This window comes from Cryptomeria japonica, chromosome 11 (genome assembly GCF_030272615.1).
Source record: "Cryptomeria japonica chromosome 11, Sugi_1.0, whole genome shotgun sequence".
In the NCBI taxonomy this organism is placed as follows: Eukaryota; Viridiplantae; Streptophyta; class Pinopsida; order Cupressales; family Cupressaceae; genus Cryptomeria; species Cryptomeria japonica.
This window is the reverse complement of record NC_081415.1, coordinates 417,550,200-417,577,334: the sequence shown is the minus strand read 5'-3', so window position 1 is coordinate 417,577,334 and position 27,135 is coordinate 417,550,200.

Genomic DNA, 27,135 nt, shown 5'->3' with positions numbered 1-27,135 from the left:
TGAGGGAAAGGGTAGTTTCCTTCTTGATCTATCATTCACCATTTTTCCACCATTACAGTGTTATTGCTTAATGAACTAACACCTTCCTTGGAGAACTTCAAGGTCCTTTTCTTGATGGAGGCTTCCTCTACTTGGATGCCATTTTTTTATCAACTTTGCAAAAGTAGGTGGACATTGTAGTTTGAGAGTATAACTCATTTCACTATTTAAATTGTCTATGAAGATCTCCATCATTTCCTTTTCAGGTACATCATGTGGGTACCTTGAGACCATATGTCTCCATCATTGTAAGAACACCATGAATGTTTCATTATTATTTTGCTTCATGTTGCATATGTCAAGCATATTGATCTCATGTTTGATATTGTAGGAGTATTGTGTAATGAATTTATTCACCAACTCATCAAATGATGTGATGGGAGGTGCGAGTTTTGACAACCACTCCATTGTTTTCCCTCCCAAACTTCTTGGGAATAGCCTCATCATGTATGTATCATTATGAGAACACTCTAAGCTCATAGTACAAAATTCCCTGACATGATCACAGGGATCACTCTTACCATCGTATTTATCATACTTTGGTATAGTTGAATATGATGGGAAAGGTATCATGTTTAGCCTCCTATGAAAAGGGTAAGGACAAATATCCTCCAAAGAATACCTTGTTGTAGACCGTTGTTGCATATCTTGCATTTGTCATTGGAGTGCTTGGAGTTATTGTGTAATAAGAGCTAGGGGAACATTTCCTTCATTGGACCTTCGATGACGGGTATCCCCCTATTCACTAATGTCATCATGATCACGGGTGTCATCTCGGTTGCATGTGTTGTCTTGATCATGTGTGTCCTATCCTCTCATATTTTCTTGATTCGGAGTGAATGTGTAGGTCCTTGACCTTTGTCTTGGGAATCTTTCATTCTTTAAATTTTCTATGTCAAAATCCTCAGGCATTGAGATTCCTTTGCTATTTGGCATGTGAGGAGGTAACTTTGTTTGTCTGAGTCTATAGGCCTTTCCATGAGCTTTTGGGAAGTGGCACTTTGTTGGCATTGTTGGATGAGTTCTTTAATGATCTCCTCTTCTTACATATTCGTGTATTCATCAAAAGGGTTGGATTTCCTATGACTCATGCTAGATTCTGGTTGTGGATCCAATTCCTTGCCTTTTCAAGATCGAGAACCAATGGGCATTAATATACCTCTATAGCAGTGAATTTTGGTAAAGGCCCTAGGACTATGTTTTCTCTTCTTCAACTTAGTCTTTTGATGAAGACTTCATCTTCTCAAAATACAAGGAGTGGTCATACAAAATGAACAATGTTGATGTTGATGGTATTAGAAATTTGGAGGAATTGATTATGTTTTGCATTGATGTTTTCTCATTGATGTCAACACTAGCTGCTTTGGTTGTTTACTGGTATCTGGGTGGTCCCGGTAGGATGATTGGTTTCTGGTTGGTAAGATCATGTTGATTTGGTATGCTCTGGTATGCTTTGGTTTGTGGAATTGGCTTAGATCTGCTATTCATGCTACTTAGATATATGTTCAGTCAGTTGGTATTGATTTGGTGATCGGATACTATCTTATATGCTGGTAAGACTGGTTTATTGATCTAGCAAGGGTTTCATTGGCAGAGCTTTGTTGAAGATCTTTTGATACTATAAATAAGTGGTATTGGTGTGCCTTCTAGAAAGGGATTCAGGATGGTGATGGTGATCATGTTAGAGCCTTGACTGATTGGGATAATTGATTTAGTGTGCGTGGACCTAAATTGGGTCTGGTGCTATCTAGGTTATGGACCGACTTAATGTAACGTATTGTTGGACTTCTCGATGTGTTTCCTAGATGTCTTATGGGTTGGATGATATTTGTTTGGCCTCAGGCCGACATGTTTTAAAATTATGTAATAGGTTTTATTGTCTAGGTGGCCGACCTAATTGTTTAAGATCTAGGGTTTGTATATATATGTGTATGATCTCATTGTAGATCATGTATGGAAGCAAACAATGTTGCAATCTTTCATGTATAGAATTTAGTCGATCATAGGTGATCAAATTGGGTTTGTGGAAGAGTTTTTAGGCCTCTCATATTGAGCTTAATCAAAATTGTACTCAGGCATAGGAGATGCTATACTTGCAGTTCAATATTCATTTTGGATTGTTGTCTGATATTTTCTATAGTCAGTGAGACTCCTTTTGTGATGAGCAGTGTTCTCTAGGCTATTGGCCTTCTTGCATGTGTAGGCCCCTTATTGTAATATTTATTCATCTGATTAGTGGATAGATATTGTGGGTCTCCAATCCCACCGTGGTTTTTTCTCTTTGAGCTTTTCCATGTATAAATATGTGGTGTTATGGTGTTCATCGTTGTGGTTGCATTGTTTCTTATTGTTATATGCTTTATGTTTACCGATTGCTGAGTTGTTGTATTAATAAGGTTAAATTTCTCCATTCCGGTAGAACACTAATTCACCCTCCCCCCCTCTCAGTGTTCTTGGATCCCAACAATTGGTATCGGATCCTAGTGCCTCAGAGTATGTCAAATAGCTTGAGGAAGATCTTGTATCCAGAATCTATAGAAATAAGGTTAAAGAAGCAACTTCAAGTAGCACTTGAAGACTATGATGATAAAAGATTGAGGAACATGAAGATGAAAGATTAGTTGAGATCTATGAAGAAATTCATTTTTACTCTGCAGGATAGGTTGTCATCTTCCCAAGCTAAAAGGAAGGAACTTTTACAAAATCAAGATGATGAAGAGAAGGATGCAATTAAGGAACAATGTCAGAAGCTGAGTCAGGAGAATATTTTCATGAAGAATGAAATGCAAGCACTAACTATGAGGATGTCCAAGGAGATTAAAGACCGGAAGAAGAATGAAAAAAATATTTCTATACATCTGAAAGACAAATCTAAAGAATGCATCCGGTTGGTTCATGAAAATGATGTGTTGAGAACTGAATTGGTGCAATCACAAAACAATGAGAAAGAATTGGAAAGAATGGTAACAATCCTAAGAGATGATCTGACTATTGAAAATGAACACAAAGATAATTTCAAGGTTAGTTCTTCTAAGCTTGATGAATTATTGAAGGATCAAAGGGACACTGGAGACACTAGAGGTCTTGGATTTGAGCATGGAGAAAGCTCTGGTACTACAAATCAAGATAACAAATCTAGTCAAAAGGTCAACCAGAATCAGAGGACATCGGTAAGGCAACCCAATGCACATAAATTTAATGGTAGATTCTTTATTTGCAATAAATTTGGTCATATGGAAAGACATTGTAGGAATAGAGCAAATCAAAATAATAATGCAATTCCCGGCTAGTGTTCAAATTGTAAGAAGTATGGTCATAAGAAAAAAGATTGTATAATGAATGTGAAATGTCATGCATGTAGAAAGTTTGGACATATGGCTAATCAATGCAGGTCAAGGAATGGTCAAGGCTACAGTAAAGCAATTCAGAAGAACAATGTCACTTGTTATGCATCCAACAAACTAGGACATATTGCTAAATTTTGCAAAAGCAAGAACCTACTGATAGGAAGTGATAAATCTAATGAGAAGGGAAAGCAAAAGGTTGATGACACTTGGAACGAGCATGAGAAGAATTGGGTTATGAAGTCCGAGGCTCAATCGGCAGAATCAATTGACCCAAATGTTCATTTTGTTGAAGGATATACCCTAGTTACTCAACCGATAGAGCAGAATGCTCCTACACCAATGGGAAACTCATTTGGTAACTAAGGCATTTGCCTTAGGGGGAGGCAAATTGATGATAGATCTTGCATTGCCCCTGGTAGTGGTTTGAAAGCCTATTTTAGATCTTTGGAAGCCAATTTGAAGGTTAACCGAAAAAGATTTGTTGGATCTTGGATATTGGATCTAGTTTGGTTTATTGGTAAGTCACTTTATGAGTCATGGTTTGGTCATACGTTGATAGTTAAGTATTTCAGAATCTCTAGTAGTGATTTGGAAGTTTGATCCTAGATTTGATGAAGGAATATTTCTTGGTTATTTTAATGAAGGCAAAGGATATAGATGTTATAACAAAATATTGCAGAGAACTATGGAAAGCACTAATGTCAAGGTGGATGAGATGAATAGAAGTCAAATCAAAATTTATGAACAAGAATCGGTAGTAGAAATGGTCTGAAATGAACTAGTAACACCTTTACTAGAACAAAATGTTGAACCAATTACTCTAGTAGTATCAGAAAATTCAACAGTAACTGAATATCAGGGAAGAGGAACATAGAATCAAAAGATTCCTAGGTATGTAAGGATGAATCATTCAAAAGATTAGATAATTGGACAAGAAGAAGGTTGTCAGTTGATGAGGTATGCTTAATTTCTTTAATTGTAATGGTATCAGTTATTGAAGCTTGTAAGGATGAATGTTGGATGAAATCTATCGAAGAGGAATTGGATCAGTTAGAAAATGACAACATGTGGACTTGGATGTTATTGGAATTAAGGCTTGACTGGCTTGCAATGGATTTCTCAGAAGGAAGGAATTGATTATGTTGAATCCTTGCTCCAGTAGCTAGGGTTTTTTAGATATTTTCAAGGATTTTCTGGTATGGTTTTTGTTTTATGATGACTTTACACCTTGAACATGTTCATATGCGGATTGGGCTAGAGATATAGGTAACCAGATAGGCTCATCCAATGAAGCTATGTTTCTTGGATCAGTAGAAGTAGTCATGTACTTCTTTATCTACTGCTAAAGCTGAGTATGTTGATGTTGCTACTAACTGTACACAAGCTCTATGGATGAAGCATATGTTGAAGGATATAAAGCTGGATTGTAATGTACTGGTAGTTATTCACTGTGATAACTTATTTTCTATGGACATATCAAAGAATCCAGTATTTATATCAAGTATAATTTTATGAAGGAGTAGGTGGAAGCAAATGAAGTCAGATTGGTTTGAGGAATCATTTGAGCATTTGAGAGACAGGTTGAGGTTTTCTGCCCCTCCAGTAGAGACCTGATTGATTCCATTTGGCATCAGTACGATATGCATTATCAGAGCTATCATTCATTCTGGATTGATGTGTTGGTGCTACTACTTAGAGGGAGTAGTCAGCTGTATGGTTCAGAGGATTTATAATTTTTTCTTTGATGTTTATGTCAGATTTTTGGCATTGATGTCAAAGGGGGAGAGATATTCATGTGAAAAACATAAGGAATTATATGCATTAGGCAGAGAGATATTTATTTGATAAACAAAGCTTAATAGAGATATCAATCTAAGGGGGGGATTATTGGCACAAGGAGGAGGAACATAATTTTAGATTGGTTGTTCCCATTGGGGGGGTTTGGTTCAGGTCTATGGATGGTTAATTGGTACAAAGATATTTGGTTTAGAACCTCATTGTCATGTCATTTTGTGGGAGATTGTTGGTTGTCTTCCATCAGGGGAGACTTTTTTGGCATTTATTGGCACTTGGATGTTTTTCACATCTAGTGTTGCCTTCAATGCCAAAGGGGGAGATTGTTGGCAATTTGGAGGAATTTATTATGTGTTGCATTGATGTTTTGTCATTGATGTCAACACTAGCTGCTTTGGTTGTTTACTGGTATCTAGTTTTTCCTGGTGTTGGGTCTTCAAATTTCCAAATAATTTAAAGCACCCTACTATTAAAAATGGTGGTCACTTCATGGAAATGACACATAATGAATGATTAATGATTTTGAACAACTAGAGTAAAGGAGGATATGAATAAATTAATTCCAATGGACCCCATGAAATACTAGTGTTTTTTATCTGTAGAAAAGATGATATGAACAAAGAATTAAAATTAATGAAACATGAAAATATAAGAAATACCCATTTCATAGAATCAAGTTTCCAAGCTCCAGTAAAAATATTAGATCTGTACAATGTGTTTTTGGTTGTAGACCATACAGAAGACCGTAAGAAGGCTGAAAAGTCTGTTATTTCAACCTGGATGAAAGAAGATGTCGACTTGGAATGAAAATGTATGCAAATATCAAATTTGATGAAGACCCATTTTATAAGTGGATGTTTCCTACCACCACGAAAGGTTTCAGATTCATATCTAAAGTTTAAGGCTGCCAACCAAACAAAAACCCAAAAGATAGCTTAAAGCAAGGTTATTAACTAACTAGTTTGCATATAAATTACAAAGGGTTTTGTTAATTTTAATGTAAAATGGTGACTTTTCACCCCAAAAGGGGTATGGTGCCCATTAAACCACATATATAAGTGGTTAAAAAATGTAGATAGGAGGGGGAGAGTGAGAGAAAAATATAGGAGAGACTCTGGATAATATTGTACTATTTTGAACCTTTTAATACAATCAGTTGTTTTCCTTCACATATGTGTTGTGAGTTATTTCATTTTCTGTAGGCAGTTGTTTATGATATTATCTAAAGGAGATAAGGTTATTCATATTCTTATAGTGAAGTTTATGTTTCTATGTTATAAACTTGGATTAATAGGATCTAATTGAAAATTATAGTTGTTCCTTGTAGTTCTTCCTTGGATGGTCCTTTAAGGTTAAGGTTAAATTCATTCAAGAGGTTTATGATATAAACATTTAGCAGATCTCATAAGAAATAGTAACTGACAGATTTACCAAAGGGGGTATGCTTAAAAACTATCTCACAAATCATACATTAAGTCCTAGAGAAATATAAGACTCTGTATCCCAAATAACAGGAAAGACACTGGTCATTCACAAATCACAACCTTTACCATATTAATTACTTTTACATTAAAGCAATAGGACTAGTTGAGCAGGACACATAAAACCAATTAGCAATAGCATACATACTTATAAATTTCAAGTACAAATATCAAATAGCTTCCACAACAATAATCTTGAACTCATCTAAAAGCCACCCATCCTAAGAACCTATGCCATTCTGAGATAGGAGGAAGTTAGATTAAGATAAATAATCCGTTATAAAAAGCATTAGTCATCAAAAGCCACTAGTGAATAGGTATAACCGCCTAGGTCTTGTAGAGCTTGAAGTGAGGGAGTTAGTAACCACATAGGTTCACTCTATAAGCTAGCCAAGTCAATTAGAGGGTTTGATCATAGGAGTTGACATTTCCTTAGAACCTATCCAATCTGTTGATTTGAGATCCAACACCCAGTATGATAATTGGTTTCTGGTTAGTAAGATCATGCTGATCTAGTATGCTTTGGTATGCTTTGGTCTGTGGAATTGGCTTAGATCTACTATTCATGCTTCTCACATATATGTTCAATCAGTTGGTATTAATTTGCTGATCGGGTGCTATCTTATATGCTGGTAAGCCTAGTTTATTGATCCAGTGAGGGTTTCACTGACAAAACTTTGTTGAAGATCTTTTGATATGCATAAGTGGTTTTGGTGTGGATTCTAGAAGGGATTCAGGATGCTCATGATGATTGTGTTCAAGCCTTGACTGATTGGAATCATTGCTTTAGCGTGTGTGGACCTAAATGGGGTCCAGTGCTATCTAGGTTATGGACCGGCTTAATATAATGTGTTGTTGGACTTCTCGATGTGTTTCCGGGATGTCTTATGGGTTGGATGATATTTGTTTGTCCTCGGGTTGACATTTTTTTAGAATTTTATAATAGATTTTATTGTCTAGGTGGCTGACATAATTGTTTAAGGTCTAGGGTTTGTATATATATGTGTGTATGATCTCATTGTAGATCATGTATGTAAGCAAACAATGTTATAATCATTCGTGTAGAGGATTTGGTTGATCATAGGTGATCGAATTGGGTTTGTGGAAGAGGTTTTAGGCCTCTGGTATTGAGCTTAAACGGAACTATACTCAGGCATACGAGATGTTATACTTGCAGTTTAATATTCATTATGGATTGTTATGTGATGTTTTCTATCGTCAGTGAGACTCCTTTTGTGATGAGTAGTGTGCTCTAGGATATTGTCCTTCCTGCATGTGCAGGCCTCTTATTATAATATTTATTCATCTTATTAGTGGATAGATATTATGGGTCTTCAATCCCATCATGGTTTTTCCTCTTTGAGGTTTTCCACGTATAAATCTATGGTGTTATGGTGTTCATCTTTGTGGTTGCATTGTTGCTTATTGTTATATGCTTTTATGTTTACAGGTTGCTGAGTTTTTGTATTAATAAGGTTAAATTTCTCCATTCTGGTAGAACACTGATTCACCCCCCCTCTCAGTGTTCTTGGATCCTAATAGATGGTTGATATGGATAATTTATTTTGGATACTCAAGCTTACTTTTCAAGTATAAATTTAGCTTGATTCACCCCCATGACAAAGTGTGTCAAATGATATGAGTCAAGTTTCACGATATAGACACTTAATTTGGCAACTTGAGAACCTAACATGGTATTGTTTTGATAAGATTTGTTGGATGATGGAACCTTTGATCACTCTTTTTGATACTCCTTAATCTTGTTGGATGAAATCTTATGTTTTAAGATAGTTGAAGATTCGATACCCCTTCCCAAGGTGCTAGTTGGATTTGGAAATTCTCTTCTTTGTAAGGTTTCTCTTTTCTCTTTTCTTTTAAAACCGATTGTTGTATTGGTTGATTTCTAACTTGCAAGATGTTTCAATGTTCATGAAAAGAAGACATATCACACACAAAAAAATGACCATCCCTATGCTAAACATTGAGTGTATGTTCTTGTGAGGATGTTTTCAAATCCCTGATGTTATCACTAGTTTGATTTACAATAAAAGACACATTAGATAGGCACTTTATTCAAGGGTCATCACCAATATCATAGCCCACTAGTCTCGATACTCCATCAGCTCAAACAGCCTTGTCACCCCCTAGAGGGCGCCCATTTTTTTGCCTTTTTCCACAAATTAACCCAAAGTGACTTGCTTCACAATTGGGTAGTTATCTTGGGAGATATATGGTGAGTAATCTTGGGGGTAGATTCTTCCCCGCCCTTGCACTATGATATTTCCAATGTATGGCAACTGACTCGGCTCCAAATTTTCTACTTTGATAGTTCATAATAAGGATTTAGTTCAAAGATATTCTTTGAAGTCATGCAAGTAGGATTGAGGCCTATAGCCCAACAAAGTATCAAACAAGATGTAGTCACACAAGCATTATTGAGACATCAAGGCCCTACAAAGTGCTCGATATGAGACAACTCAAATATGCTTCATCCCTCGAGTTTTTCATCTCAAAAGGTGATTTGATTATAGTGAGTTAGATTACTTGTCTTTAGCCATACTCACTTGGGTTGTACCCTTCTCACTAGCCCCCTCAAGGCTTCAGTAAGGAAAGCACTCTAAAGGATGTAAAATGCTTGAAGTAAAATAAAGCATAAAAGAGTGGGTTTGGCCTTTTGATCACCCAATAAAGGGGAGAGCATATGCTTACCACTTTCGAGACACAGAATCCAAGCATTCTTTTTATCCTTCCAAAGCAATGTTTTTCTATCCTTTATTCAACAAGCACGGTGTTATTTTTAATCCTTCATAGCAACTAATTTTTTAACTAGGAAATGGAAATCCTGGTCAATGAAATAAAAACATGTTTTGCTTGAAAGTAACTTGCTTTGTAAGAATGGAAAAGTTGATTGTTCTTTTTAACTTGCAAAAATAAGATTGATTGTGCTTTTTACCTTTGCAAGAAAATGAAAGATTGTTGTTCTTTTTAGAGCCCAAAATTTGAGGTGTGAATCCCAACTTTGCAAGAAAGTAAATGTTTGATTTGCTGTTCTTTTTACCTTGCAAAAAAGAGTCTCCCAAAATCTTGACTACTATCATTTTCTCCTTCTCCTCTGCTTTCTGAAACAGTCTTTCTACCTGTTCTTCAGGGTCTTATTAGTTACCTCTTGTGATGCACATATGCACTTCACCCCAAATACTTCTATCATTTCTATGTTATGGTCTTCTTCATAGTTACCCCTACTTTATCTTATGTTTGTTTTCTCTACTTGTTTCTTTTGAGTTTATATACATACATTCATTCCCTTTCTTTTTCTGCACATTTACCTAAAGATGATGTGGATTGATAATGTTTCGATCAATTGTCCACACAAATCTCAAATTGGATTTAGTCAAGATTTGTTTTCAGATTTTTGTGCTGGATTTTTAGTCTTCCTTTCGTTTTTTCTAATATTATCCTTTTGGGGACTTCAACTTTTTCATTCCATCATGCCTTTTTCTTCTCAATTTCCTAGGTTTCATATATTCTTGTTTTCTCCCAATGTATTTGTGCTTGTTTACATCTCTCGATCTTAGCTTATTTTCTTTTGATTTTGATATTCACGGGATCTATTTTTGGAATTTTGTTTTGGAATTGTAGCATAATCACATGTGAATCTGTAATTAGTTGATTCTATGGAATCAGAATTGGAAATCATCATTTCTAATTCTTTACAAATTGGTCATTAACTTCAATTACATTTGGAAATATCATCATCATTGTTTGACTCTAAACTGTTGATTCTATTGTAGTGGCAAATTACATACATACATACATACATACATACATACATACATACATACATACATACATACATACATACATACCTATATATACATATATAAATACATATATACATATATATATACATACATACATATACATATACATATATATACACACACACACATACACATACACATACATATATGTATGTATGTATGTATGTATATATACACACAAACAGATATATACCAAACACATATGCATGTGTGTGTGTGTGTATGTAAATTCCAATCTAGATTCCATTTGCATCTAGAATTCCAATTGTAATTTATATTCTAATTCATGTTGGTTATGAAGGTGGTCATGTGTTTGGATGTCGTGCTACCACTATGTTAGGTAGGGGATATTCTAGGGGCAATTTGTTGAGGTGGGGCCTTTGATGTTTCAGTCAATGCACAATTTGGGTTTTTTTTTACACATAAGACGAATCAATTCAGAACATGTAAATTGGTATCAGAGCTTGGGTAATATTATAATACCTTTATCATCATTGTATCCTCTTTGAAGCATAATAGAAATTGTGTGCTATAAATGTGGGATCAACCTACATCACAAATAAAACAACTCAAACACACACATGGAACATTGCATTAGAGGTTAGAAATCAACAAAACAAGTTAGTGAATCTAAACTCTTTAAAATAGTTCCATGATCCTCTATCTCTAAAGATACTCAAGATTCAAGGTGGCCCTCACTTGGAAGAGCCCTTGATCTCTTGGATGACAACCTAGAGAATGAGATTTAAATGATTCTAGAATCAAAATGGATGCAACTAAGATCCCAATGAATTCTAAGATGATGGATGAGAGCTACGATGCAAGATGCAAGACTAAATGCTCAAGATGATGAAGATAATGAAACTTTATTGATTCCAAATTAAAAATTAAATGATACTAGATGGGTTAATTAATCTATAAAAGATATGCATTTAAACTAGATGATGTCCCAAAACATGATGAAAATGCTAAATGTTATAATGCTAATGCTAATGCTTGAAGATGACTTGAAAGAACTCCTAAACCTACAAAATGACTATAATTTAGATGCACAAAGAGATTGGATTCTTTTGAAGAAGGAATGGACTCTATTTATAGGGAAAATAGAGAAATGGATGGTTGAGATTGAACAATCTCAACAAGGGCTAGGATTGAAAGTTGTCAATCCATGTGAGGGATTCAACCCAATCCCAAGTTGATGGATGTCATCTTGAGAGAGATTGAGAGGAGATGTAAGAGGCATTAAATGCCTGAGGAGACATGGTGGTTACCTTAGGAGGTAAGGTTATGGTTGGGTTAATGGATAACCAATGGATAAAGCCTTTACCCAAGGGGTAAACTCTTGTGAAAGGCTTAATAGGATAACTAGGGTCAAAGCCATGAGTGCTTGATGAGACCCTTGGGTTAGATGAGGGTTAAGTTAGAGAGAAAGTCTCTAACCATGAGGGGATGTTGAATTAACCATTAATGGTTAATAGGACTTTACGGGACAAATTTGTAAGAGTCCTTCCAAATTTGGGGAACTCAACAAGCTAACTTGCTGAAGAAATGAAGCCTTTAATGCATTTAGAAGACTTTCTTTCAAATTTGAGAAGTGACCTCCTCAAATTTAGGGAAATGACGTGATTAGGAGATTAGACATGATTAGGATGGGATTAGGAGGCTTCTAGAAGGATAATTAGGAGGCAAGTGGGAGATGTAGGATTTTACAAGTGGGTGAGTGAAAATAGGATTTAATTAAAATACTTTTTTATTTTATTTCAATTGTTGGTTGCAACTTGCATTTGATAGATTTAAATAAATGTTGATTTATTTAAATGTGAATTTTGAATTTTTGCAAGTGGGGGGATTTATAAATAAATTTTAATTTATTAATATGTAAAGGGGCTTTTAATTAAATGTGGATTTAATTAAAAGGGGAAAGGGGATAAATGCAGATTTTTAATTAAATATGAATTTAATTAAAATGGCTAGAGAGGGTATTTAATTAAACGGCTTAGACAGAAGAAGGTAAATATTAATAAAATATCTAATTTGATTAATAGGCTAATTAGAAGAATAGGGGTATTAATTAAATCTTAATGTAATTAATTGGAAGAATTAGGGATAATTAAATGAATAAAATTCACTGAATTTGTTGTGCAACTTTTAGGTGTCTACAAAAATATTTTGCATTGTGTATTCTAGCATTGTCTCTATTTGTCTCTTGTCATTGTGTCATTTTTAGAAATATTGAGAGAGTTTGATGTTTGAAAGGTTGAGGCTAAGTATTCAAGTAGAAGTAGACCCCGCAAAAGTAAGACCCATTGTTGAACACAAGGAGGTGTTGTGAAGGGCAGCCGTAAGCTGGGAAATTGTAGCAGCAAACGCGGATTGAAATTTTGAGTAAGATCTAAAATATTTCTAATATATTTTAAGAGATGGCAGGTCATAAGAGTTTAGATATTAGCATATCTAGCATAGTAGTTCAAAGGGTAAGAATAATACAATGAATGAAAAGAAATTAGTTACAAATGGAAATAGAATTTTGAAAGATATAAAGAATGAAAAGAAAGCTTGTGCAAAAAATAATATTAGGCAGAATGAGTTAAATTTGGAAGTTCCAAAATGTAGGAAAGAAGAAAAGTCTTTTGTGCAAAATTTTGTTAATGTTAAAAATGGACTTTGTAAAAAGAAGAGAAAGATTACATATGAGAAATATGATAGATGTGTAGAAGATTATATAAGGATTTTAAAAGAAGACCTTGAAGAAGTAATATGGGAATTAGGAAGAGAGATAAATAGAAAATCCTAAAGATATGAAGAAAACACAGTAACCAAAAGAATTCAAAAAGGAAAATATTTGCAAAAGAGAGAACTCAATAAAGAAAAAGATTACATTGAAAAAGAAATAAATAAATGGATGATGAAAGAAAAAACTAATCTTTTGCAAAATGAAGAAGATTCTCATGTTACAAGGGCAAAGAAAATCTTGGAAAAGATAAAAGGAAAGAAAAAATGCTCTCAAGAAGAGGTGTCAAACAAAAGTCTTCTACATTTGGATAGTAAAGAGTCTAGTTCAAAAAACATCATAGATAAGGATTAAAAGGTGGTACCTATTTATTTTAAAGAACAAATTGAAGATAGAAGCCATGAACCAATATGTGAATACTCAATGTGCTTTATATCTTCTGATCCTAATGAAGCAAGTTCTTCAAAAAATTGCAAATATAAAGATATTTATGAAGAAATAGTTTCAAATGAGGCTAATGAGTTCGATTATTACCATTCTCAAGGAATGCCTTTTGAGATAGCATGTTCTGATTGATTGAAAAATAGGTTTTAAGGACCCGAAACCATTACATCATAGAAAGATAGAAAGTAGCAAAAGGAATAAAAGTCCACATACAAAACGACTGGCCAAAAGACCAATGAACAGAAAGAACAACAAACCAACAAAACACAACAAAGAGACCAAGGAGACACTACATAGCAATTTTCTTTAGTAGATCCTCTACTTTTATCACCAGCTCATCATAGGTCACCCCAACTACTTTCAGCTCCTCCAGATCCTTATTCACTTTCTTTTCCTTCCTCTTGCCTTTGGTGTGGGTTCTGGGACCTTGGGCTTCCCTTGTTCCTTCAGCGTCCAGGTCAATTTCCTAGATTTCCTTCTCATCATCAAGCTTGCTGATGAGGGTATGGGTATTGTTGGCTGAGATTTTCAGAATGCTGAGCTCTGCTCCACAATATTCTTAAGGCACTCCTCAATCTTTTCCACTTTGATGACTGTGTTTGAGAGCATTTTTTCACTAGTTTCCACCAGGGTTTTTCTATCCAGCATCTCCTTTTCAATCTTCTCAAACCTGGGGTTAAAAGCATCTCTGATGTCTTCTGCATTAGCAATAGTGTTTTTTAGATCCTCGATATAATCGGCCATTGTATTCCCCTCACCAATGTTAATGGTCTCCAGAATCAAGACTCTATTGCAAAGTTTTTTATACTCATCCGCTGCTTTCTTATACCCATCAATAAGCCATTCCATAGTTTTCATAAAACCATTCAAGGCCTCAGGAGGAGGGCCAGAGGAGGGAGTTACTTTTCTAGGGGTTACCTATTTGTTTTTAGGAATATGGAGGGTGGAAATAGTGTTAGCGGCCCTAAGAGTCTCCTCCATTGTCTCCATTTCCAAGTTGTGCTTGGCTTCCAGGATCCTAGTTTGCTTGTCATCTTCTGGTTCCTTGCCAGTCTCCTCTGGTTCCTTGCCAGTCTCCTCTATTTTCTTATGCTTTTTCTGGGTCTGGGCATGGTTTTTACTTTTCTTCTTCAACAACCCCTTAGGGTTCTTCTTCTCTTTAGAGAAATCAGAGTACTCTTCTTCCGAAGAGATACTGATCAAGGGTTTTCTTTGATGTTTTTTTCTCTTAGAAGAAGAGGGTCTTGATTTCCTCTTCTTACTACTCTCATACTTTGAATCATCAGAGCTATACTTATTATCAGTCGAGGAATCATTGTCTGATTCCTCCTCCTCTGAAAAATCAGAATCAGACATATCTTCCTCAGAGTCCACAGAGAGATGCTTTCAATTCATTTGACTGGCCTTTAAATGGTCATAAATGAGGACCATAAGACCTTGGTGCATTGCGGTATCACCCCAAGGATTTTCTTTGTAGGATTTTAGGGAGGCATTCATTGAGCAGAGCAAGAAGTAAGGAAAATTTACCTTATCATTATGCCTAAAATGGTTTAACAGAACAAAGTGATACCCATAGACTTTCGTAAACCTACCATCTAGAGTTATATACCACATTAAAACAAAGAGAATTTCTCACCAAGGTTTTGCAAAAGCCCTAGGCGGGTAATAGGTTTTGCTCAACTTTACTAGTTTTTTTTTCTCTTTCTCTGTAACCGGGTACCTTTCGATGGCTTCCTTGCTGACCTTCCTGTCTCTGTAGAAGTTGCAGCCCTCCCTGTTGAGGCTATAGCTTTGGCTATTAATTCTTCATCAATTTCCACCATTTGGTCACCCATTTTTAGCATGCCCTTCTTCCAATTTTTGCAGAAGAGGCTAGTTACCTTTCCATCACGACTGTGGATTCTCTCTATGAAGCTCAAAAGACTACCCTTCTACAAAATTTCCCACACCTCTTCTTTCTATTTCCACTCCTTGCAACTACTTGGCTCATATCGTCTCCTATTTCCGCCCATGGTGTCGTTTCTCATAGCCAAATTTTGAAGTTTATAGAACTGGTAAAACAAAGAGCTTTTCAGAACTAAAACAAAAACCCAGAAAGCATGTGTAGCCTTAATGATCTGATAGATTATAAAACATGTTTTGTTGGCTTTGATGTTATAATGAGTGATTTTCTCATTATAGAAGTAACTCGAGATGCTTATATCAGTAGTTTTGAGATAACATGTTATCAAAGCATTCATGATAAAAATATTTTTCAAGAAATAGAAATTCGCAAAAATTCTCAACATAACATAACAACAAAAGAAGAGGATAATGGAGATAGTCCAACAAGAATGATTGAAGATGAAGAAAGTGTAATGAATATAGTGCATCAATCCATTCTTCCTAAATATTTATACATAGAATAAATAAATAATAGTGAATGGATGCTTGATCAATATTGTAAAAATAGTAAGGAGATTCTTTAAAATGACTATGGTCAAAGCCTTCTTGATTATTCAAAAGATTTACTGGAAGATAATTTTGCAAAAATTGATGAAGAATCTTTTGAGAACAAAGAAGTCATAGCATAGATGGATGAAATTTTGTAGCAAACTAACAACTAGGAAATATTTTCAGGATTGGAGGAGCAATTATGCAAAATGGAAAAAAGGTATGATGTTGTAAAGGATCCCAATAAAAACCCTAGAAATCCCATAATTCTTGTCACACTAGGAGAAGATGATAAACGAATTTCTGCTCTTCTAGATCAGGATGTGGAATTAGCGTTTCCAAAGAATATATTTTTCCATCTTATTATTAGCAATCTCAAAATATCTTTATTCAAGGAATAGGAGCCAAGAAAATGTTAGAAAGAAAAGCATGTGGAAACTCGGTAAATATAGCAAAACTTAGTTATTCTTGTTCATTTTGGGAAGATGATGACATCAAAACTAATATTCTCCTAGGATGGGATTTTTTGAGCTAGTTTCAAATGGTTTCTTTTACTCAGATTGGTGTTATTTTAGGAAATAATTTGGAGGCTAAATTTGTTGATTTTAACCAAGATTTGGTTGGTATCAATGTCATTAGTAGAATTGATGTAGATGGAAATCTTCTTTCTGAACCTCCAAAATTTTCAACCATTCGACAAATTAAAGAGTTGCCTACGAAATGCCAAAGAAATATATTAGAAAGGTATTTCTTTGACAATCCTATTCTAGTATTCGGATATGATAGATGGGGTGACTTGCATACAGTCTCAGGTATAAAAGAGATACACATATTGTCTCCACATCTCACTAAAGGGAAATTGGTTGTTTTAAAGGCACTAGCAAGACAATACAAACAAGCTCATATAATATTCAAGTGAAGAGATATTACAAGACATTTCCAATTAGGATACCATAATGATGATGATTTGACCAATATGTTTAGTCCTTCATTTAAAATACTATTATCCCAGTTAGCTACATATAAGTCTAATATAGTCCTCCTAGATAATATTTATCATGTTGTACATTTTCCTAGAAGCCAATTGGAATGGATAATCAAGCACAAATATACCCATATTAAAGGTGATTGGTATCATATAGAGACAAGATCACTTCTCTCCAATAAATTGAAACATACTTGAAAATATAAGTATGTTATGGAGTTTGACAATGTCTTCAATTTACCAAGACTCCATTTTAATCTTGACATTGGATGATGGCATATTTTAGAATGGTGTTCGACTTGACATTAGACACGGGATGATAATATAACAACAAAATGAGATTTGTTGTACAGAAATATATATAATAAGTGTTATGAATAATATATGTTAGGAAGTTTAATAATCTAGATAATATTAGTTTGTCTTGTAATTAAGCGAGGACTAACACTGTCAACCATATGGTTTGATATTCCTCCTTGTAAATTAGATAAATATGTTTTAAGGTTAGGGATGTAATTCCTTGCATACAACTAGCACAAGGGTTTGTCTGTGTTGTGAATTCAACCATGTTAAGATCTAACGGTAGGATGCAACCCTATCTAAAAATTCCATGACATCAGCCATGTGAAGCTCTGACAATAGGATGCAAAACTTGTGTAAAAAGCAAGATCCCTCTAGCCACTTACAAGTGTTAAGTGAACCGTTCTCACTTCTAGAGTATATAAAAAGTGATAGTAAATAAACTAGTTGTGTCAACTTGAATTTCATCCTCAAAATGATACCTGCAACAAGTTAGTTTCACAAAATACCAATGGAAATGCCACAGGAAATCCAAACTCAACCAATGAAACTACATGAAATACATATGAAATAAAAATACTAATATTACCTTCATGGTTTATGTCCCATCGTGTCCTAACTCCATTGTTCCTGGTTGCAGATGGTGTGCTCTTAGACAATGCATAGATAGCTTCCAAGATGGCATATGAAGAATGAAATGATAACTGGTAGTTAACAAATGCTATGATATTCAATACTACATGATTATGCTAAAATGATTATGCTATATGATAATTGCTATTTGCTTCAAGGTTTAAAACTTACGGATTCATAAGTTTTACAAATGATTTTCTTGAAAATGGACTTGAAGTCTAACTCTCTCTCAACTGAAGCTCTTGATTTTATAGACCTTGAGAGGATAAGATGATGTGTCTTAGATCAATGGTCATGATCAAATCTGCAGTTTTGGATGGTTGTGAGCAAAGGTGAAGGTTGAGAGAAAGGGGGAAGGAGAAGACAAGTGTCACTCATATCACCTTAATTGAGTTGCTGATTGAGGGAATCTAGGGATGGTTGGAGAAGATTTAGGCATGAGAGGACAAGTGGACTCAAGTCCTTCCTAAGATGTAGGGGGTGTTGGAGAGAATATAGAAGATGGTTATGAAATATGTGTATGTACACAATATTCATTGAATTTGGAGGTTGAAGATAAATGATGAATTAATATTTAAGAAATATTAATTTCCTTGGCCACATGTTAGATGAGTTGGCAAAGGGAAGATGAAGTGGAGATGGAAGGATGAGTTTGGAAAAGAGATTAAATAATTTTAGAAATTATTTAACATTTTAGACTATAGGATAGGAGAATAACCATTAAATATTAGATATTTAATTGATTAGAGGAGATAATTAAACATTAGATATTTAATTATTTACAATAATAGGATAGATGAATTAATTAATAAAATATTTCAATTAAATTAATTAATAGAAAGACACGAAATGAATTAAATAAATTAATCTTTTCAAATTAGCTATTTAATAGAAGAATAATTATTAAATAAATATAAAATATTTATTTAATTGCTCATAGCCATTTTATATGTATACATTTTGCCCCTCTTTGAAATAATGTCAAGACAACATTGTTTCAAAGATTAAATCAAGTCTCGATAGTGCATTTGATGAAGATTAAAAATCCTGATTGTGTGCCCCCTCAGGAGATTGATCATGAAATTGTTGAAAACTTTGGTTTGAACAATTGATCTCATGATAATTGATAAAAAAGTCCCATCAATTAAATTCATTTGTAAATAACAAATTAAATTGCCACATTGAATAGCATTAATTACTCTTCAAATAGTAAATATAAAATTAACCAAGGTTAATTTTAATTTCATTGTTATCCTTGTCAGCTTGTGAAGAAAATTTTCTTGGTGAGGTAGCGAAATGGTGATTCTTGTGGAGAACCATCGATTTGAGCATGTTCGACGATATCAGTGACCTCCTGAGTATGGGTATCCAGTATGTATCTTATCCCAAGCTTTGTTTTCAACTTGTCATGCAACTTTTCATGTTTTTTAGGCGCGTTTTTGAATTTTGAATTTTTTTTGTGATTTTCGGTATTAGGTTAGTGCTTTTGCATTTAGATTTAGCACATATGCAATTAAATTTAGTGCATTTTCTCATGATAGCTCTTATGCTCATTAGGATAGCGCATATGTTAAGGATGATAGCACATATGCATAGGTTAGCACTTATGAATTATTTATTAGCGCATATGCATTGTGTTGTAGTGCTTCTGCATGTTTCACGCATTTGTTCATAGGGTTAGCACATTTGTTGAAAAAGTTAGCGCATATGTTTTTTTTAGCGCTTTTTCTCAATAAGATAATGCATATGCTTTAGTTTAGCACTTTGGCTCAATAGGATAGCACATATGCTCAAAATTTGATGTTTTTGATAGATGCAAAAGCTAAAATCACTTTGATGATTAGTTTTAAAGTGTTTAATGCGTGTGTATGATGAATAGGATCATGATTGATTGATTGATGTTGGATAGATCTATTTGATTTGTTTTGATAGATTAGCTCTAAGAAACCAATTTAGTTTCTGATGCAAGAGCTTAGCAGAGTTTTCATTGAACTCAGTGATTGATAGAAAACCTTGATTGATAGGTTTTAAAATGATTTGATAGCTTAAGTTTCTTCAGTTTGATTTGATAGATTTGATAGTGTAAATTGCTTCAATTTGATTTGATAGATTTGATAGTGTAAATTGCTTCAATTTTATGATTTGATAGCGTAAGTTGCTTCAATTTGATTTGATAGATTTGATAGCGTAAATTGCTTTAGTTTGATTTGATAGATTTGATAGCATAAGTTGCTTCAGTTTGATTTGATAGATTTGATAGATTAGTGATTGCTTTGATTTGATAGATAGATAAGTGATGATTGACCTAATTCTCTTGGAAAATAGGAGAAACTTGATGTTCTCCAGTGTCGGGAGAAATTACTGGCAGTACGTCATTTAGTGCCAAAGCTGACATAGGCAAAGGTTAGACATATAGATGTATGTGGTTTACATCATTTGTTGTATATGCCTGAGATTATGCATAATAGAGGATTGTTGACAGAATTAGTCAAGAGATGGTACAATGAGCATAACACTTTCCACTTGCCCATGGGTGAGATTAGTGTGACACTCAAGGATGTCTATAGGATTCTGTACATCCCCGTGACTGGTGAGTTAGTGCAGTATGATTTTCAAGATTGTGTTGGGACAGAGGCTTGCAGAGCCATTTTTGCTGATGATAGCATCACTAGAGGAGAGATCCGATGGGAGGATATGGTGATGTATTATGAGACTCTCCCTATGATTCTTGCTAGTTTGATTGGAGGATTTATTTGTCCTGATAGGTGATCATGAGGTTTTGTTGTTGGATGGGGTGAGATTCTCCTGAGTATGATGCAACATTGTACTCGATATGCTTAGGGTGTTTGTATGCTTGCTCATTTATATCATGATCTTCATCAGGTGGTGTATGATGAGAGTGCTAGTTTTTCTACAGGATGCACATTATTGCAAATCTGGTGTTGGGAGAACATTACTATTACTCGGCCTATCCATCATAGATTTCATGGAGAGAGGCAGCTGTATGTGTATTTTTATGCAGGTATCCTTACTCAGCATAAGCTGGGTAAGATGGAGCATTGGTGTTGGGTTCTTGATTCATTGGAGAGCATTACTTGGAGACCATATGTTGATTGTGAGCCATGGATGGATGATACACAAACATTACCATTTATTATGCAGAGTAGATATCTCATTGGCTGGACTCCTTATATTATTGAGCGACAGTTGATTAGTCACATTCTTAGATAGTTTGGTATCATCCAACCTATTCTTACTGATGTCATGATATATGCTTGGCGGTATAGAGATAGGCGAGATTGGGGACCTTCTTTGTCATTTGAGATTTCTCGTGCAGAGTTTCTTGCTACTCCGAGAGTGTCTTATAATATGAGATTGCACATTCTTGATCCTCGTGTTACTCTAGAGTATGCTCAGTACATACTAGCACATCCATTTCCTCGTATTACTGATCCAGTTGATCCTCCTCCTAGCTCAGGAGATGAGCATGATGATTCAGATGATCTATTTTTTAGGAGACGGAGATGGAGATGAGAACTCAGAGCTACTTAGAAGGCCAGAGGAGGTGGAGATGAGGGTGGGGATGGAGGTGGTAGTGGTAGGAGACCTGAATGGAGGGGAAGTCGATTGAGAGTCCGTGGAGGACCGTTTGGACCGGTTGGCAGGATTGGGAGACCATGTCCTATGGGTGGGAAGGATGTTGGATGGATTGGGAGGGATACTAGCAGGGCGGGGATGAGAGCACCGAGAGGGTTCCCATTAATAGGAGGAGGTAGGATGATTGTCCTAGATGGGGGTTGTGGGAGAGGCATTGACTTTGGTCAGATTCAGCCAAACCCTAGAGTTATTGTAGCTCATGGTGGAGATGATGAGGATCCAGAGGATCATGTTCCACTTATTAGATGATGGGTTCTGAGAGCTACTCGGACTAAGATGCTAGCAGGTGGACATGGAGGTGGTGAGGAGGGGATTGGGGTTCATGCACCACAACAAGATTTGCCAGAGCAAGATGCACCAAAGTATGACATTCCAGAGCAGGTTGCACTAGAGCATGATATGCTAGAGCAGGAAACCATTGATAGTCTTAGAGCACAAATTGATCAACTTCAAGCATAGGTACAAAATTTCATGGCTGAGAGGGATAGAGCTGTTAGGAGACAATGGGATACTCAGGGCCTCCTTGATCATATTCAGCAGGTTGGATCAAGTACTCTCTCGGCTAACACTATTAGAGAATTAGTTCGGGTTGGGAAGAAGACTTCCCACTGGCGACGACGATATGAGGAGGTAGATGTAGAGAGATAGAGAGCAGGTAGTTATCATACCACCGTGTTGATGGATACTAGTAGTGGTGGGGTCATGGGACCTCCTCAAAGGAGTGGTGATCATGGGAGATAGGTATCTAGAGGATCTTCTTTCCCACAACCATAGAGATGGACATAGTCAAGTGGTAGTGGTATAGGATAGTCGTGACTTGATTTGGAGGCACTTGTGTTGTTTATCTAATATCATTGTATACTTGGACTTTTTATTGTTTTATGATGATTCTATATGCAGACATGGACTTTATATGATGATGATCTTTATTATGCATGTTACTCTATTTGATAATGATCTATATGCATTTATTATATGGATGATGTTATGATCTTTTCTTTTCATTATGATGATGCTTTATGATAATGATCAACATGATGCAATGATAAATGTTTTTGATTTTCGATTTTGATGATCTTGGATGCAAATGAAAATGATTACTAACTTAAATGATGCAAATGCAATGATCTATATGGAAATGCAAATGAATGATTGAGTTGTCTTTTGATTTATATGTAATGCTTATAATGATTATAAATCTAAGTGCAAAGATGCAACTAAATGATCATTAATGAACTTTAATGATAATGCAAATAATAATGATGATACACTACATGATGAATGAAATGCACTTATGATGAATGCAAATTAATGCAATGATTCATATAAAATGAAAATGGATGATGATTAAATGCAAATTATTTTTTTTTGTCCAAGTATACTCAATCTTTATTTTTGACCATTGATCTATTAATTAAATGATATGCTTATAATGCAACTGACATTGAATGCTTATAATGCAGATGAATAATTAAAAATGATACTGCCATTCTTCATATGTGATCTTGTAACAATACTTGATTTCATCATTGAGCTTTAAAATGTTGTAAGAAAATACAAGCAATAAGTTGCATATTTTCTGCTAATGGTTCAGAGCAATGGATGCGAAAGATGGAATGGATAAGCTAGGATATGATGGAAGTCATAGATTGGATATGATGAAGTGGATAGGTGCGCAAAGCGATCTCATAGATGAAGGAACTCACTTTTTAGATAGTGCTTGTTTACCAGGTTTTCACCATCTAAATTTATTGCATTTTTTTCTCCATATTTTGATTTTTTAGGGATTTTTTTTGCTTTTTGGATGTTTACTGATTTTTTTGTTTTTTAGGACTTTATATGCTTTTTATTGGTTTTGTTTCAGGACTTTATATCTCAAGCATATATTTTTTGAGATGGATAGAATTGATAGGTTCATCAAACCAATCACCTTCATGGGTAGATAACTTGTATGCTCCTGATCCATATGATGCTACTATGACAAAAGGTCCTAGCCAATTTGGTTCAAATTTTCCCTTCTTGTCTCGGTCTTGCTGATTTCTTGGATTCTCCCTTAGAACTATATCGCCAATCTGAAAAATGCACGGCTTGACCCTGTGGTTATAACTTCTTGCCATTCTTTGTTGATATACTTTTAAATGATCTATTGCATTTTGGCGATGTTCCTAAATCAATTCAAGTTCTTGGAGTCGAGAGACTCGTTGTTCTTCTTCTGGTATAAGACCTTCCAAGGATACATGTAAAGAAGGTATCTCTACTTCTATAGGTAATATGGCTTTTGATCCATAGACCAAACAATATAGAGTTGCCCCTGTTGGAGTGCGGATGCTAGTTCGGTATGCCCAAAGAGCAGGATTTAGCTGAAAGTGCCAATCTTTTCCAGCTTCATTGACTATTTTTTTCAAGATTTTCAAGATAGTTTTGTTTGATGCCTCAACTTGACCATTTCCCTGTGGATAATATGGAGTAGAAAACCTATGTTGGATATGAAATTGTTCACATAGCTTCTTCACATCTTGATTTTTGAATGTTCTTCCATTATTAGTGATAATGGTCATAGGAACTCCATAGCGATAGATTATATAATTCAAAATAAATGATGATATTTGTTTTCCCATCACTGTTGTTAAAGGTACTGCTTCAATCCATTTAATAAAATATTCAGTAGCAATCAGAATAAACTTATGTTCATTAGAAGATGAGGGATTTATCTTTCTTACCAAATCAAGGTCCCATTGAGAAAATGACCATGATCCTGTCATAGGATATAACTCTTATTTTGGTGCATGAATGAGATTCCCATGGATTTGACATTGTTTGCAGTTTCTAGCATGTGTGAATGAATCCCTCTCCATAGTAGGCCAATAGTAATCCATACGAAGAAGTTTCTTAGACAATGTTAAACCACTTGACTGTGTGCCACAAATACCTACATGAACATCATTAAGAAATTTATCAGATTCGTCTTGTTTAAGACATCTCAAAAAAGTACCATCTAGACCACGCCTATATAGGATATCAACAATAATAGTATAGTGAGAGGACTGACGGATAAAATTCCTTCTCTGATTGGGAGATAAGTCAAGAGGAAGGATATTTTCTTTTAAATATTGATAAGTTTGACCATATGAGGATTGATTGGTTCCTGATATATGGCAAATTTGGTAGGCATGCTGGGATTGAATGGTAGGGGTTAAGATATCTTCCACAAGAAATTTGTAACATTATTGATTCTCCTTATTTTGCAAGAGAGATGGTATTGTAGCCATTGCATCTGCTACTTTATTCTCATTTCTTGGAATCTGAGTGAATGATATTTCTTTAAAGTGTTCTTTAAACTCCTCTACTAGCTGTTTGTATGGCATGAGCTTATCATCCTTAGTTTGATATTCATCATTTATTTGATTGATGATAAGTTATGAATCACCATAAACATGCAGTTCTTTGATGTTCCATTCAATGGCCATTTTAAGTCCAACAGCCAATGCTTCATACTTTGCATTATTATTGGTGCATGGAAACCGCAGTCTATATGATTTCAGAATTGTGTGTCCCTGAGGTGTGATGAAAAAAAAATTCCTGCGCCTAATCCATATTGTGTATAAGAACCATCAAAGTACAATTCCCAAAAGTTTGTACTTATAGTCAAGATATCTGCATCAGGAAATTCTATGTACAAAGGCATGTCATTTTGTAAAGGTGCATCAACCAATTGATCAGTGATGACTTGTCCCTTGATAGCTTTTCAGTCAACATACTCTATATCAAATTCACTCAGTAGCATAACCCATTTGGCTAGTCTCCCTATCAAGGTTGACTTTCTCAACAAATATTTGAGTGGATCTATCTTTGCTGTTAGTTTCACATAATGAATCAACATATAATGTTGCAGCTTCTGAGTTGCAAATACAACTGCTAGACATGTCTTTTCTATTGAGGAATAATTTAATTCATAACCAACAAGTGTTCTACTGATATAATATACTGCTCTTTCTTTTCCTTCTTCATCATGTTGAGCTAGGAGAGCTCCTAATGATACATTTGTTGCTGAAATATAGAGCAACAATGGTTTCCCTTTGGTTGGTGATACCAGTACTAGAGGAATCATAAGATATTCTTTTATTTGCAAGAAATCTTCTTCACATTTTAGGTCCCATTTGAATGGAATATTTTTATGTAGAAGATTGGTGAATGGAAGACATCTATCTGCTAACTGAGAAACAAATCTCCTGATTTATTGCAATCTTCCTTGTAAAGATCACAATTGACTTATGTTCCTAGGTGACTCCATCTCCATGATGGCTTTGAACTTTTTAGGATCTACTTCAATTCCACGAGTTGATATAATGTACCCAAGGAGATTTCGAGAGGTTACCCCAAATGCACATTTCTTTGGATTTAATCTCAATTGATATCTTTCCAACCTGTCAAAAATCTTGCTTAAAAGATGTTCAAATGTTCTTTTCTTGTATGAGATTTTGCAAGTATGTCATCGACATAATCTTCCATAAATGTATGCATCATATCATGGAAAATTGTCATCATCACCCTTTGATAAGTTGCTCCTGCATTCTTAAGCCCAAATGGCATAACATTCCAGCAATATGTTCCCCATGCACAGGTGAAAGCTATCTTTTCTTGATCTTCAGGTGTGATTCTTATTTGATTATATCTTGAGAAGCCATCCATTAATGAAAACATTTCATGCCCTGCTGACAAGTCCACTATTATATCAATGTTTGGTAGCGGGAAATCATCTTTTGGACATGCTTTATTCAAATCTCTGAAATCTGTACAATTTCTTATGCTTTTATCTAGTTTGAACACTAGTACAATACTTGAAACCCATTCTGGATAAGCAACAGGTCTTATGAAACCCACTTCTAATAGTTTCTTCATCTCGGTTTTTACAAGAAGAGCAATGTGTGGATGCATCTTTCTTAGCTTCTTCTTAACTGGTTTTGCTTTTAAATCCATATTAAGATGATGCATGGTAAGATCTGGATTAAGTCATGGCATATCTGCATAGGACCAAGCAAAATTTATTTGTCTTTGCTTAAAGAATTCCATGTATTTTTTCCTCTCTTCTTCTGATAATGAGGCAGCATAATGAAGTATTTTAGGATCCTGTGATGTACCAATGTTTACTTCTTTTGTTGGTTTTCTCAGGATAACAGATCTCTCTTGAAAATATGCAAGAATAACGTCAAACTTTCCATCTTCTAGCATCTCAAAGAGGTTCTCACCATTAGATATCTCCTTTATTTTCTCTTTTGATTGATCTAGTGTTGCCATGAAATGGTTTTCAACAATAGGTCTCTTTCCTTGTTTTATTTCGCTTTTGTGACTGGAGAGTTTGGCATTCTCCTGACTATGAGAAACATTACTTGATTCTATAATGGAAGATATCTTAGGTGCGATGGGGTTGACAACATTAAGGTACACAACTAAGTCATGATCATTGGAAAAG